Source organism: Lithobates pipiens, unplaced genomic scaffold, assembly GCF_037356315.1.
Source record: "Lithobates pipiens isolate NorthernLeopardFrog02 unplaced genomic scaffold, aLitPip1_a1.2 Scaffold_1, whole genome shotgun sequence".
In the NCBI taxonomy this organism is placed as follows: Eukaryota; Metazoa; Chordata; class Amphibia; order Anura; family Ranidae; genus Lithobates; species Lithobates pipiens.
Window position 1 is genome coordinate 248,293,823 of NW_027507685.1, and position 16,592 is coordinate 248,310,414.

Here is a 16,592-nt window from a genome sequence, read left to right on the forward strand (position 1 = left end):
TTTCTATATATATATATATATATATATATATATATATATATATATATATATATATATACATACACTTATAAAATATATTTAAGTATATAGTTATCGTTTTTCACCCAAGACTCTCCCAGGAGATGGCTTGTCTCATTCAAGGCCAGGGTTTTTTAAATATATTATTCGGTACACTCCATACAGTGCTCCAACCAATCAGTGGGTGAGAACACTGCAGTAATCTCATTGTGTTACCAGCACCCCCAAAAAGTTTCAAGCAACTGAATTTATTCATTCCACTTTCTAGCAAAGGAAATATAACATTTTGGGGTCCAAAAGGATATAGATAGATAGATATCCTTGACTGCCTTTCAAATGGAAGGTTCATGGAAGGAAAGGGTGACCCCAGGAAGTTGCACATCCATAGTGTCCTGCTACGATGAATGGAGTGACAACCTCAGCCGGGACTCTGACCAGGCCATGACACCAACGCTTTTCAGTCCTCCCTTCCGGAGCTTAGTCATGGGGATCAAATGGGAGGAGCAGTAGCAGCGCTAGAGTAGAGATAATATTGCAACCAGATTTTATTTTTATTTTTTTTACTTTTTTCAGACATTCTGCTTTAAAAAACTAATAACAAATCCCCACAAAATAAAAAAATAAAAATCTACAATTGAGAAGCAAAAGAAAGACACTGTTTACAAGGGGAAATTAAAAATCCTGGGCGATCTGCTGAGGCCAATAACTTCTTAAGCGATTCATTGAGGCGTGTGTTTTTCCAGACCATTGAAACTTTATTTGCCATGGACTCGAGAGAGCACTGAAACAGCAGAAAGCGATGCGTGGGGATGTACGAACATACAACACAGGTAAGCCAGATGTTCCTCTCATAATTCACCTTCAACTTATATCAAGGGTGAAGGAAAACAGAGCGCCGCTTTTGTACAACAACCAACAAATAAGTTGGAACGCTCGTAAAAGAACTCGTTTGGAGGTATTGTGCCTTGTCCTGTGGCAAGCTCTCAGCCATTTGCCCTCTTCCAATTCATTTTGTTAGGCAAAAAAAAAACTTTTAATGCAAACCTCGTTTGACCTAGTTTGGCACATCGTTACGCTGCATTTGCTTTTCCTTAAAATCCCTGTTAGGTTGTAAATATAAAATGTTTTGCTACTTTGCCGTGCACTAATATATTATCATGTTTAATTGAATTATTTCGTTATGAAGAATTTCAGACGGGCAAAGTAATAAGAACCATTACAGGGAGAGTACTGACCTTTTTGCAATTGTAAGGGAATTTAAGGCAAGGCTTCAATTTAAAAAAATTAAAAAAATTATATATATACAGTGGTGTGAAAAAGTGTTTGCCCCCTTCCTCATTTCCTGTTGCTTTGCATGTTTGTCACACTTAAGTGTTTCGGAACATCAAACCAATTTAAACAATAGTCAAGGACAACACAAGTAAACACAAAATGCAATTTGTAAATGAAGGTGTTTATTATTAAAGGTGAAAAAAAATCCAAACCATCATGGCCCTGTGTGAAAAAGTGATTGCCCCCTAAACCTAATAACTGGTTGGGCCACCCTTAGCAGCAACAACTGCAACCAAGCGTTTGCGATAACGTGCAATGAGGCTTTTACAGCGTCCTGGAGGAATTTTGGCCCACTCATCTTTGCAGAATTGTCCTAATTCAGTTACATTAGAGGGTTTTCGAGCATGAACGGCCTTTTTAAGGTCATACCACAACATCTCAATAGGATTCAGGTCAGGACTTTGGCTAGGCCACTCCAAAGTCTTCATTTTGTTTTTCTTCAGCCATTCGGTGGTGGACTTGCTGGTGTGTTTAGGATCATTGTCCTGCTGCAGAACCCAAGTTCGTTTCAGCTTGAGTACACGAACAGATGGTCGGACATTCTCCTTCAGAATCTCTTGGTAGACAGCAGAATTCATAGTTCCTTTTATCACGGCAAGTCTTCCAGGTCCTGAAGCAGCAAAACAGCCCCAGACCATCACACTACCACCACCATATTTTACTGTTGGTATAATGTTCTTTTTATGAAATGCAGTGTTCCTTCTACGCCAGATATACTTGGACACACACCTTCCAAAGAGTTCCACTTTTGTCTCATCGGTCCACAGAATGTTGTCCCAAAAGTCTTGGGGATCATCAAGATGTGTTGTGGAGAAATTGAGACGAGCTTTGATGTTCTTTTTGCTCAGCAGTGGTTTTCTCCTTGGAACTCTGCCATGCAGGCCATTTTTGCCCAGTCTTTTCCTGATGGTGGAGGCATGAACTCTGACCTTAACTGAGGCAAGTGAGGCCTGCAGTTCCTTGGACGTTGTTGTGGGGTCTTTTGTGACCTCTTGGATGAGTCGTCGCTGCGCTCTTGGGGTAATTTTGGGCGGCCCGCCACTCCTGGGAAGGTTCACCACTGTTCCATGTCTTCGCCATTTGTGGATAATGGCTCTCACTGTGGTTCGCTGGATTCCCAAAGCTTTGGAAATGGCTTTATAACCCTTTCCAGACTGATAGATCTCAATTACTTTCTCTCTATTGTTCCTGAATTTCTTTGGGTCTCGGCATGATGTGTAGCTTTTAAGGATCTTCTGGTGGACCTTACTGTGTCAAGCAGCTCCTATTTAAGTGATGCCTTGATTGTGAACAGGTGTGGCAATAATCAGGCCTGGGTGTGGCTAGAGAAATTGAACTCAGGTGTGGACAACCACAGTTATAGTATGTTTTAACAAGGGGGGCAATCACTTTTTCACACAGGGCCATGATGGTTTGGATTTTTTTTCACCTTTAATAATAAACACCTTCATTTACAAATTGCATTTTGTGTTTACTTGTGTTGTCCTTGACTATTGTTTAAATTGGTTTGATGTTCCGAAACACTTAAGTGTGACAAACATGCAAAGGAACAGGAAATGAGGAAGGGGGCAAACACTTTTTCACACCACTGTATATATATATATATATATATATATATATATATATATATATATGAATGAATGATTTGTATAGCGCTGCAAATGCGAACTGAATCGCCTCAAGGCGCTTGGTATGTCCTGTGTTGTCCTGCTTCTTAGCCCTTGTACACACGGTTGGAGATTCCGACAACCAAATCCGACGGATTCTGTCCGTCGGATTTTGTCCGACGGATCTTGTCCGAAACTGTTGCATACACACGGTCGGACGAAGTTGTCGGAAAATCCGATCTTTCAGAACATGATGACGTAATTTCGTTACGATGGGAATACGTTCAGGCTAGTAGCCAATAGCTTTGGTGTAGGAATTTGATCTGAGCATGCGTGGCACTTTGTCCGATCGGAATTCTCTACACATGATTGGAGTATGTCCGATCGAACCAGTTTGAAATATTTCCAGCAAGTTGGAAAATTTGGTCAGACGGATATTCCGACGGAAACAGTCCGGTGCATACCACACACAGTCGGATTATCCGACAAAACGGTCCGATAGGACACATTCCGACGGATTCTCCGACCGTGTGTACAAGGGCTTAGAAGAGGTGGGTCTTGAGTTTTTTTCTGAAGGCCCGATGGTTTTCTTCCATGCGGATGTTGGTGGGTAGAGTGTTCCATAGCCGTTGGTCCTTGGACTGGGAATCTTCGTTCTCCCTTAGATTTCTAGCGGGACTTGGGGGTGAGGAGGTGGTTTTGGTTCGTTGATCGGAGGCTGCGATTGGGTATGTAGTGTTTTATTTTTACACATAGGTATTGAGGAGCGTTTCCTTGTGTACATTTGTGGGTGAGGCAGAGGGTCTTGAATGTGATCCTATCCTTTACCGTTAGCCAATGGAGGGTCCTTAGGGATGAGGAGATGGATTCCTAGGGTTTCTTTTCCGTGACTAGTCTTGCTGCTGTATTTTGGATGACTTGTAGGCGTGCAATCTGGTAATTAGGTAGTCCTATGTAGAGGGAATTTGCGTAGTCCAGTCGCAAATTGATGATTGTTCCAACTACTACCACTTTTTCCTTTTCTGGAATGAAGGGGATGAGTCTGCGTAGCAGGCAGAGAAGATGGTGGGATCCACTGACTACTGATCTTATTTGTGCATCCATAGTCATCTCTGCGTCAAAGATGACCCTGAGACTTTTGGCTTTGGTGCTTGGAAGGATGGTCTGTCCAAGGATGGTGGGTGGTGTCCATGGGATCTTAGTTTTTTTTATTTCGGTTTGCGGTGAGTAGCAGAAGCTCTGTTTTCGATCCATTGATCGAGGGAGCTAGTGGTCATCCAATCATCTATCAATGTGAGACATTTTTCTAGTTTTTGGTATTTGTCTTTTTGTCCGGTGATGCAGAAGTAAAGTTGAGTGTCGTCAGCGTATGAATGGAAGCATAGATCCGATTTGCTGATGATTTTGAAAAGTGGACAGATGTAAATGTTGAAGAGTACTGGTGACAGGGGTGATCCTTTAGGGACTCCATACGAAATTGCCTGAGTGTATATATATATATATATATATATATATATATATATATATATATATAGATATACTGTTTATATATATGTATAATTTATAATAATATCTAAATTGTCAATGGTGTTGGGGTGCCTGCCCTTACACACTCATGAACTTTAATGGCATCCCAGTCTTATCTGGAGGGTTCAATATTGAGTTGGACCTCCCTTTGCAGCTATAACAGCTTCAACTCTTCTGGGAAGGCTGTCCACAAGGTTTAGAAGTGTGTCTATGGGAATGTTTGACCATTCTTCCAGAAGCGCATTTGTGAGTTCAGGCAATGTTGGATGAGAAGGCCTGGCTTGCAGTTACATAGTTGCATAGTAGGTGAGGTTGAAAAAAGACACAAGTCCATCAAGTCCAACCCATGTATGTGATTATTTGTCAGTATTACATTGTATATCCCTGTATGATGTGGTCGTTCAGGTGCTTATCTAATAGTTTCTTGAAACTATCGATGCCCCCCCGCTGACACCACCACCTGTGGAAGGGAACTCCACATCCTTGCGGCTCTTACAGTAAAGAACCCTCTACGTAGTTTAAGGTTAAACCTCTTTTCTTCTAATTTCAATGAGTGGCCAAGTGTCTTGTTAAACTCCCTTTGACAAAAAAGTTTTCTCCCTATTTTGGGGTCACCAGTACGGTATTTATAAATTGAAATCATATCCCCTATCAAGCATCTCTTCTCCAGAGAGAATAAGTTCAGTGCTTGCAACCTTTCCTCATAACTAATATCCTCCAGACCCTTTATTAGCTTTGTTACCCTTTTTTGTACTCCCTTCATTTCCAGTACATCCTTCCTGAGGACTGGTGCCCAGAACTGGACAGTATACTCCAGGTGTGGCCGGACCAGAGTCTTGTAAAGCGGCAGAATTATAGTTTTATCTCTGGAGTTGATCCCCTTTTTAATGCCAATATTCTGTTTGCTTTGTTAGCAGCAGCTTGGCATTACATGCCATTGCTGAGCCCATCATCTACTAATTTAATCATATTACTTTTTACGGTAACCTATGTTAATTTCCATTGGTAGATCCTTCAATATACTTAGGGCATCTATGGGCTTTATCGTACATTTTCAAGTTGTTAATTTTGTATTTCGTTTTTTCTCTTTTCCTGTGAACTTTAATACATTTCTATGACGAAAATTTCAATAAAAATATAATAAAAAAATAAAAATAAAAAATGCAAAAATGACCCTGGCAGCAAAAGGGTTAAAGAATGCAGTAATTCTGCATTTTGGAAATTCATGTCCAACTTCGGCTCGGCAATTTCTTCTTTTTTTTTCACAGTAGAAATACAAAGGTGATGTTAACGGCGCCAATTATATTCTCATTTGTCACAGTCTTGTGTGGAGGAGACGGCAGCGAGAGGCCCCGTCAGAGACCCGTCACCGGAGCATTGACATAAAAATCCTGAGATATGTGACACAGACATATCAGAAATTACTTATACAGATATATCTTTATATATTCACAGACAAAAGTTTTGAAGAGCTTTGGAATAAAAAAAAATAAAAAAATGTAAAAATTTAAACAATTTGTAAAAAAATAAATAAAAATCAGATTATTTTGGATGTGCAAAAAATGGTGGCAACCTCCAAAAGGCACTAATTAGACCTGGGTGCGGTGTGCCTGGTGTATGACACTGAGAACCCCCTGAATGCCGTATCTGATTGAGCGCGCAGCGGTTCAGTACACGTGTCATTTCCTGCTTGTGTGATTGGCTCACTGATTTTCCCAGAAGTCTCCACTAAGATTTTAGGCCCCCTCTGCAATAGGAATTTCAGGTTTGTTGAGATACTCCCAAAGGGTCAGACACTTCTAAAGGAATGCAGCTTTTCTCACAAGAACATTGAGAGTGCACCAGGTGATTATAATGAACCTAACAGCTATCACTATTCCGTACTCTTATGCCGCGTACACGCGATCGAACTTTCCGCCAACAAAACCATGGATTTTTGTTTGAAGGTTGGTGGCTCAAACTTATCATGCATACACACAGTCACACAAATGTTGGCCAACAATTATGAACGTAGTGACGTACAAGACTTACTACGTGTTTTTTTTTCAGCTCTTTAGCGCCACCCTTTGGGCTCCTTCTGCTAATTTTGTGTTAATAGAAGTTTAATGAGTGTTGATTCGCACTTTTCTTTATGCTTTTTTCATTTATCGCTTTTCATTTCGTGTTTTTCAGAAAAAGGAAGTTCAATAGTCGGTGCAGCTCCTTCTGCTTGATTCCGAGCATGCGTGAACTTTTGTGCGACGTGTACACATGATCGAACTTTCTGACAAAGTTTTGTTGGAGCAAAATTTGAGAACTCGCTATCAAACATTTGCTGGCAGAAAAGTCCGACAGCAAATGTTTGATGGAGCATACACACGGTCGGACTTTCAGACATCAAGCTCATATCCAACAGTTTCTCATTTGAAAATCCGACTGTGTGTAAGCGGCATTACTCTTGGACCTCTCCACTTCCTTTGATACAGCTGACAAATTTGGTATATAATATAATGAAATATCCGAATTAACGTAAACCGTTTAACACTTTTTTTCTCGAATATTCGTAAATTCCAATATCCGAAAAGCTGTAAATTTGAAAATTCACAAATTTGTAAATTCATAAATTCGAAAACTGGCAAATTCAAAAATGCATAAATTCGAAATTCGAAAACCCGAAAATTCTAAAATCTGATATAATAACTAACTAATAATAACTTAACTATTAACTCAGTTTATATGCGGCATTCGTTATTTTGAATAATTTGTTTATTTGCATAAATTTGTATTCGTTACATTCACTAACAGCCAAATTTGAAAGGAAATTTGTCTGTTATGCCCCATACTCACGGTCGCAATGTCGAAAACCACAAAATCCATCGGATTTTTTCCGACGGATTTTGGCTGAAATTTGTCTTGCATACACACGGTCTCACAAAGTTGTTGGAAAATCCAATTGTTCGGAACGAGGTGACGTTAGCCACGTACGACGGGACTACGTAGAGGCCAGTAGCCAATAGCTTTTGTCTCCAAATTTTTTCTGAGCATGCATGGCACTTTGTGCGTTGGAATTCCCTACACATGATCGGAAAAAGTCCGATCGGATTTTGTTTTCGGGAAATTTTAGATCCAGCTCTCAAACTTTTTCAGTCGGAAATTCAGACAGAAAAAGTTGGATAGAGCCCACACACAATCGGATTTTCCAACAACATAATCCGATCAGACTTTTTCCGTCGGAATTTCCGACCGTGTGTATGGGGCATTAGTGAAAGTAATGAATACAAATTTATCTGAAGTTACAGATTATCCGAAATAACGAATGACAAATTTAAACAAATGGAACAAATTAATAATAAATAATAATAATAAAAAGTATTTATTATTATTATTATTCATTTATTACATTCCATTCGTTTAGATGCGGCATTCGTTATTTCAGGTAATTTGTAACTTTGGATAAATTTGCATTCATTACGTTCACTAACAGCCAAATTTGATAGAAAATTACAATACCTATAATTTAATAGTTAGTTATTATTAGTTAGTTAGTTATTTTTTTTAATTTTCCGGTTTTTGAATTTACGAATTGCAATCATAAAAAAAAATTGTACTGTTTGCTGTATATTGTGACATTGGAAGAATTTATTCATGCACACCAAAATCTACACAGTTCCGGGTCAACTGATTGCTATGAAAGCCTCTGATTAGCCCCTGTGTTTACTTTGCCTTCTGAATGAAGAGAAAGATACATTGTATCTTCATCTTCTTGCAGGGGAGGAAATGTAAACAAACCAAAGTGTGTAAATAAAAAAATAAAATAAAAATAAATAAATATATATATATATATATATATATATATATATATATATATATATATTTATATATATATATAAAATAAAGACTAAAAAAGAAGAAAGAAAAAACATTGAGTAAAAAATACAATATCAAGGTTTGCAGGTATGCCAGGGTTATTATTATTATACAGGTTTTATATAGCGCCAATAGTTTGCTCAGCGCTTTACAACATGAGGGCAGACATTACATTTACATTACAATTTGGTACAAGAGGAATCAGAGGGCCCTGCTCGTTAGAGCTTACAATCTAAAAAATGTGTGTTAGGATCAAGATCAGGGTCAAGGTCAAAGGTCACGAACAGCATATGTTGGGTAGAATTTTATAAACAATAGTTTCTGGGCTGCACTGCAAACAACAACTAACATGTTGCCCCGGGTTTCATACTGATGACTGTCAGTTCTGGGTCACCTGATTGCTGTGATAGCCTCTGATTGGCTATCACAGTGATCAGTCACTGTGAGCCCGCACCTGTCTTTACTTCCTTTTCTGAATGAAGAGAACGATACATTGTATCTTTCTCTTCTTGCAGGAGAGGAAATGTAAACAAATAAAAGTGAGTTTTTTTTTTTCAATGGGATCAAAAGCGTTAAAAAAAAAACACTGGCGAACTACGTTTTTGAGCGTTTTTTTCAGCGTTTTTTGACATTAGAACGTTTTTAGAGCTGAAAAACTCCTCTCAGAACCCGTTTTTTTTTGTTTTTTTTACAGCCAAAAACAGTTTATAGCATCCTATGTGTGCATGTCCAAAAGCGTCCGGTGTGCATGATGCCTAAAGATAAAAGAGCTGGCTGGGCAGCAAGTGTTTTCGAGAAGGATCATAAATGACTGTCTCCATGCTTCAGTCATGGCAAGCTTGCCTTAAATGAGTCTAATTATGTATTAATGTATTATGTTATTATGTATTATGTATTAATCCAAAGATACTGAAATTTACACGTTTTTAGAGGAACGCGTTCTTTATTTGTTTGAATTAGTAGGATGACATCAACATCTTTGGACATGTGGAATTAAAAACTTTTTTTTTTTTTTTTAACACGTAAAGATAACAAGCAACAAAAATATACAGCAGCTGTTCTGTGCGTTCCTGCAAAGTTTCCATGTTCGGTGCTAATAATATGCATATCAGCATTAAATCCTCAACCTAATTAGGAAGAAGACGAGGAACGATGTTTTGGTGGAAAACATGTTCTTCCAGATACATATGGCACATGACAAAACCTTAGAAGTACGAAAACAATCCACATTACCAACACAGGGAACATTTGGATTTAAAATATATATATATATATATATATATATTATGCTTGAAAATAGGAAATTAATAGGGGAACGTAAATGATATCTTGTACAAAAAAATTTATTTTTAATTTGATTGAGGGCCCATTCACATCTTTTTTTTTTTTTTTTCATTTGCCAGCAATTTAAACTGTATCAATTTTTTCTTTCTAAATGTAATTCAGAAAATCTGTATCATACTTGAATGATCCATAGTTGGAAGATGCTTATTTTATGAACATACCTGTATCTACGCTCAGTTTCATAAGTTTATATATGCATAGCTTTGTATTATCAAAAGTTGAAATGCTTTTTCTTTCTACTGTAGTGTATAATTTTTGAAAAAAACTTTACAAATAAACAATTTATGAAAAAAAAGAAAATCCGTATCGATTCACACTCGAATAAACTAAATGAATTCCAAAATTTAAATAAATAAATGTAACAAATTTATGTAAATAACAAAAAAACAAACTTTTTCATTCTGCACATGTGCCTAGAGGGGATTCAGTTTGCATTGTGCGCTATACAAGTATTTCATTCATTCATTCATTCATTCACATGTCTAGCTGGTTCATGTGTTCTTCACCTATAGTAGCCCCCTTTCCCATAAGATAAGCAGACCTACCAGTACTAGGTTGCCCCCAGGACTTATACACAATGCTATAGTGCAGTGATGGTGAACCTTGGCACCCCAGATGTTTTGGAACTACATTTCCCATGATGCTCCTGCACTCTGAAGTGTAGATGAGCATCATGGGAAATGTAGTTTCAAAACATCTGGAGTGCCAAGGTTGGCCATCACTGCTATAGTGCTTGGCCACCATGCCGGGGCAGACATGAACTGAGCACAGCAAACAGGTACCATTGGCAGACAGGCAGAGTAGTGAACTGACAGCCCAGGTACAAGGCAGGCAAGGATCAGAATAGTCGGGGCCAAATCTGTAGTCAAAAGGCAGGCAGAGTTTGATGTCTGATCCAAGGCCATCAACAAGGGAATCCAGACAGCAGATCAGGTCAGATAAACAAGCAGCTTGAGCACGTGTAACCGATGCTATCACAAGCATGAGACTGCAGGCTTGGCTGGCTTAAATTAGGTTTGGTCTCCACCCAGAGACTGGCTACATCAATCAGCTTGCAGGTGGATAGACAGAGAGAATGCATCATAGCCAAAACCAGCAGCTATGATGGAGCAGGAGTACTACATGCTCCTGACAGGAAAATTCTTAGAAAAGAAGAATGTATACATTTTTGGTGCTTAAGTGCAAAATTAGGATGAAAATGTATAAAATTGCATTACTGAGATACAACATAAAGAGGATATCATTTTTCAAATACACCACAGAGGTTTAAGGGTGATATGGTCAACAAACAACTCAACAAAATAAATACAGATAAAGAACATAGCCTAGAGTTTTTTTTTTCACCCATGTCTCCTTAAAGAGCTTAGCTTAGTTATCCATATTTTTTATTTATTTTATTTATTTCAGGTACTTATATAGCGCTGTCAATTTACACAGCACTTTACATATGCATTGCACATTCACATCAGTCCCTACCCTCAAGGAGCTTACAATCTAAGGTCCCTAACACACATTCATACATACTAGGGACAATTTTAGACAGAATTCAATTAACCTACCAGCATGTCTTTGGAGCGTGGGAGGAAACCCACGCAGGAACAGGGAGAACATGCAAACTCCAGGCAGGTAGTGTCGTGGTTGGGATTCAAACCAGCAACCCTTCTTACTGCCAGGTGACAGTGCTACCCACTACACCACCGAGTGCTACATGCTCCTGACAGGAACATTTTTAGAAAAGAATAATGTATACATTTTTGGTGCTTAAGTGCCAAATTAGGATGAAAATGTATAAAACTGCATTACTGAGATACAACATGAAGAGGATATCATTTTTCAAATACACCACAGAGGTTCAAGGGTGATCTGGTCAACAAACGACTCAACAAAATAAATACAGATAAAGAGCCTAGAGTTTTTTACACCCATGTCTCCTTAAAGAGCTTAGCTTAGTTATCCATATAAATTCACACACAAGAATCAAATCTGACCCACCATGAATTGTGAGACACTGTTTCCCTTTGGGGGGGGGGGGGCATGTGTTGGATTGAATTCATATAATACTTCTGGTATTTGTTCATGGTTGAGGTAGCCACTTAGCCTCAGTTGAATGAAGCACATGAAAGCTTTGTAATCAGAATAACAATAGCTGGACTCGGACCCACCTGCTGTGATGTGTGTGATTGCAGGCTTCAAAGGGAGTAAGAGCGAGCTGGATGGCTCATTGTTAGAGACACTGATCAATAGTGGACAATACAGCATGCTTCCTGAAGAATGGACATACATGTGAAGGAATACCTCTTGGCGAAATCTATTGGATGGAAGGCATATGGGGGTGGCTACGAGTGGGTGTGTATGTTTGAATGAAAAGGCTCACACACAGACAATGCTCTCTCTGTTTGCTGCAAGACCCTGCCATGTGGTGATTTTGGCCTACTCTGGGTGATGGCTCCGGCCTAAATCTCATGGTGAAGGCCCTCTCCTGGTCTGAGCCTAGCCGATGCAGCAAAGCCTCACGGAGGACCGTGTGATAAGTATCTTTCATATTCTTGTATTATATGTTCTGATTGTAAGCTTTGTGATATTGTAATGTCTTTTTAATACTTTATGTTAGCTTTCCTAATTTCTTGGGAAATAAATAAAATAGTGTTTTACTAGCAGCAATGTGTGTGTTTTCATAAGTAACTTTATATCAGTATGCTTAGTAGGGTTTTATAAACTATATAACTATGGGAAGAGACAAGGTAATAATAGTTTGTAGAGCACACAATGTCTTTCAGCATGGTAACACTGAAGGCGTTCCCCGAGAACAATATTTGATACTCCTTGATGGAGAATAGTTGGAAATATCATCCCAAACTCCGAAAGTGAGACAGTTGGTACCCATGGATTGGTGTGAAACAAATGTAGTACCTATATTTAAAAAGTGATCAAGGTCTTCACCAAATGACTTATTTTCTGTAAGATTTACTTTTGTTGTAAGGAAGATATCTTGAGGGACTGGTAAAGGATCATATACAAGAGTATATGCTAGATAATAATTTTATAGGAAATGTGATCTATTAAAGATTTATGAAATGAAGATGTTGTCAAACAAATCTACAATCCTTTTAAGAGGAATCAAGCTGAAGGTTTAGCAGATATGTGGTGGTGAATATAGAATAATCAGATTTTCCTAAAGCATTTGTCACAATTCCTTACAGATGGCAGTAAAATGACAGAAGACAGACATAAAAGCTACATTCGGATACGGTGCCTTCAAAAAGTATTCATACCCTTTGAAATTTTCCACGTTTTGTCATGTTACAAACAAAAATGTTAATGTACTTTATTGGAATTTTATGTGATAGACCAACACAAAGTGGAAATGAAAATGATAAATGGTTTTCAAAATGTTTTACAAATAAATATGTGAAAAGTGTGGCGTGCATTTGTATTCAGCCCCCTTTATGCTGTTACTCCTAACTAAAATCTAGAGGAAACAATTGCCTTCAGAAGTCACCTAATTAGTAAATAGAGTCTAACTGTGTGTAATTTAATCTAAGTATAAATACAGCTGGTCTGGGAAGCCCTGAGAAGTTTGTTAGAGAGCCTTAGTGAACAAACAGCATCACGAAGGCCAAGGAACACACCAGACAGGTCAGGGATAACGTTGTGGAGAAGTTTAAAGCAGGATTAGGTTAAAAAAAGATCCCAAGCTTTGAACATCTCACAGAGCTCTGTTCAATCCAGCATTGGAAAATGGAAAGAGTATGGCACAACTGCAAACCTACCAAGACATGGCCATCCACCTAAACTGATGATGATTATTAATCAGAGAAGAGCTAAGAGGCCCGACTCGAGCTGTTCGACTCGAACATTGCCTGTTCGCCCGGTTTTCTAACAGTGAGCAATTTGGGGTGTTTGCGGCAAATTCGAAAAGCCATGGAACACCCTGTTCAGGTCTATGGGAGAAATCAAAAAGGGTTAATTTTAAAGGCTTATATGCAAGGTATTGTCATAAAAAGTGTTTGGGGACCTGGGTCCTGCCCCAGGGGACATGTATCAATGCAAAAAAAGTTTTAAAAACTGACTTTTTTTTCGGGAGCAGTGATTTTAATAATGCTTAAAGTGAAACAATAAAATATTCCTTTAAATTTCATACCTGGGGGGTGTCTATAGAATGCCTGTAAAGAGGCGCATGCTTCCCATGCTTAGAACTGTCCCTGCACAAAGTGTTATTTCTGCAGGAAAAAAAGTAATTTAAGATCACTCGTGGCTATAATGAATTTTCAGCTCCCCGTAATACAGAGAACAGTCATTGATAAAAACCTTTTTTTTAAAAGCGTGGTGTTCCCCCAAATTCAATTACCAGCCCCTTCAGGTCTGGTATGGATATTAAGGGGAACCCCGCGTCATTTTTTTTTTTAAATGACGTGGGGTTCCCCCCAAATATCCATACCAGACCCTACAGGTTTGGTATGGAATTTAAAAAGAATTAAAAAAAAAATGGTGTGGAGTTCCCTCTAAAAATCCATACCAGACCCTTTATTCGAGCTTGCAACCTGGCAGTGGGGGGGGGGGGGGCGAGAGAGTGCCCCTCCTGAACCGTACCAGGCCACATGCCCTCAACAGTGGGAGGATGCTTTTGGGGTCCCCCCAAAGCACCTTGTCCCCTTGTTGATGAGGACAAGGGTGTGTACAGGGCATTAATTGTGCACTCCACAAATCTGACCTTTATTGAAGTGTGTCAAGAAGAAAGACATTGTTTAACCTCCCTGGCGGTATGATTCAGTCTGGAATTAGGTGCTGAAAGCGGTACAATTATTTTGCACGGAAATCTGGCGTTTTATTTTGTAGTCCTGTAATTCTTAGGAATAACGCTCTTAAATCTCTTCAAACCAGAGTCTAGCAGACATCCCGGGTATGATAAAGTTCATAATATAATAAAGAATAATAAAAATTATTCAATAATGTAATCAAATCCTAAAACACTGATAAAGGGACATGTTTTGGTTGCTATGGACAATCTCCAAATTCCAGGCAGAAAAAACAGTATTTATAATATAAAAGTGCATGCAGGGCATTGCACAGACCACTAGGGGCAAAGGGGGTGTGTATTTTTTAATACAGCACATAATCTGTAACATTACGGTGCTGTGTGTGTTTTGTGTACTTTTTTGAATTTGCCGCCGTTCTCCGCTCCCGTGCGTCGTAACGTTGCAGGGAATAGAGCTCGGCAGCATTCTGCACTGTGAATCAAGTGGAGGACAGCTCGATCACACAGCGCGGAGGACATAGCTGGATCCAGGGGACAAGGTAAGTAAGTCTCCCTGTGTCCTCCTCTGCATCCAGTGAAACGATCCTGAGTCTGGCTCGGGGTTACCGCTTCTATCAGTAAATTCCCAACCTGAGCCAGACCGCTAGGGGGGTTAAAGAAAGCCATAAGAAGTCCCATTTACAGTTTGTGAGAAGCCATGTGGGGGACACAGCAAACATGTGGAAGAAGGTGCTCTGGTCAGATGAGACCAAAATTGAAATTGTTGACCTAAAAACAAAACACAATGTGTGGCGGAAAACTAGCACTGCACATCTCCCTGAACACACCATTCCCACCGTGAAACATGGTGGTGGCAACATCATGTTGTGGGGATGCTTTTCTTCAATAGGGACAGGGAAGCTGGTCAGAGTTGATGGGAAGATGGATGGAGCCAAGCTTAGAAGAAAAACCTGTTAGAATCTGCAAAAGACTTGAGACTGGGGCGGAGGTTCACCTTCCAGCAGGGCAATGACCCTAAACATATAGCCAGAGCTACAATGGAATGGTTTAGATCAAAGCATATTAATGTGTAAGCCCTTGTACACACGGTCGGACATTCCAACGGAAAATGTCTGATCGTGCCGTGTTTTCGGATAATCTGCCCATGTGTGGGCTCCATTGGATTGTTTCCGTCTGAATATCCGACCGACAAAGTTTTAGAGCTGGGCTATAAAATTTTCCGACAACATGATCCGATCGGACTTTGTCTGATCATTTTGTAGAGAATTCCGATCAGACAAAGTGTCACGCATGCTCAGGTCAAATTTCTAGACCAAAGTTATTGGCTACTAGCCTGAACGTAGTCCCATCCTAACGAAATCACGTTCTGAATGATCGGATTTTCCGACAACTTTGTCCGACGGATTCTGATGGATTTTGTTGTCGGAATGTCTGACCGTGTGTACAAGAGCTTAGAATGGCCCAGTCAAAGTCCAGACCTAAATCCAATTGAGAATCTGTGGTAAGACTTGAAAATTGCTATTCATAGATGCTCTCCATCCAATCTGACAGAGCTTGAGATATTTCCAAAGAAGAATGGGCAAAGATGTCCCTCTCTAGATGTGCAAAGCTGGTAGAGACATCCTCAAAAAGACTTACAGCTGTAATTGCAGTGAAAGGCGGTTCTACAAAGTATTGACTCCGTGGGGCGCCATACAAATGTACCCCCCACACGTTTTACATATTTATTTGTAATAAATATTGAAAACCATTTATCATTCTCCTTCCACTTCACAATTATGTGCCACTTTATGTTGGTCTATCACATAAAATCCCAATAAAATATATTTACGTATTTGGTTCTAACATGAAAAAATGCGGAACATTTCAAGGGGCTTGAATACTTTTTCAAGGCACTGTAGTGGTTTGAATACACAAAGGTTGATGAAACCCAAACTTATTCTGGGGATACATACAGTGCTCTTTAACCTTTGTATAAATTATATCATGTTAGAGATTAAATTAAATTATAGTATCAATTCTGCGTTTGCAGATGACATAAAGCTGTGTAGTAGGATACCGTCCTTACAGGGTATCTCTAACTGAAGGGCTCACCTAGATAACCTGGATGCTCTTGTACTTCCTAAACTTAAAGCGGAGGTCCACCCTAAAATGGACCTTCC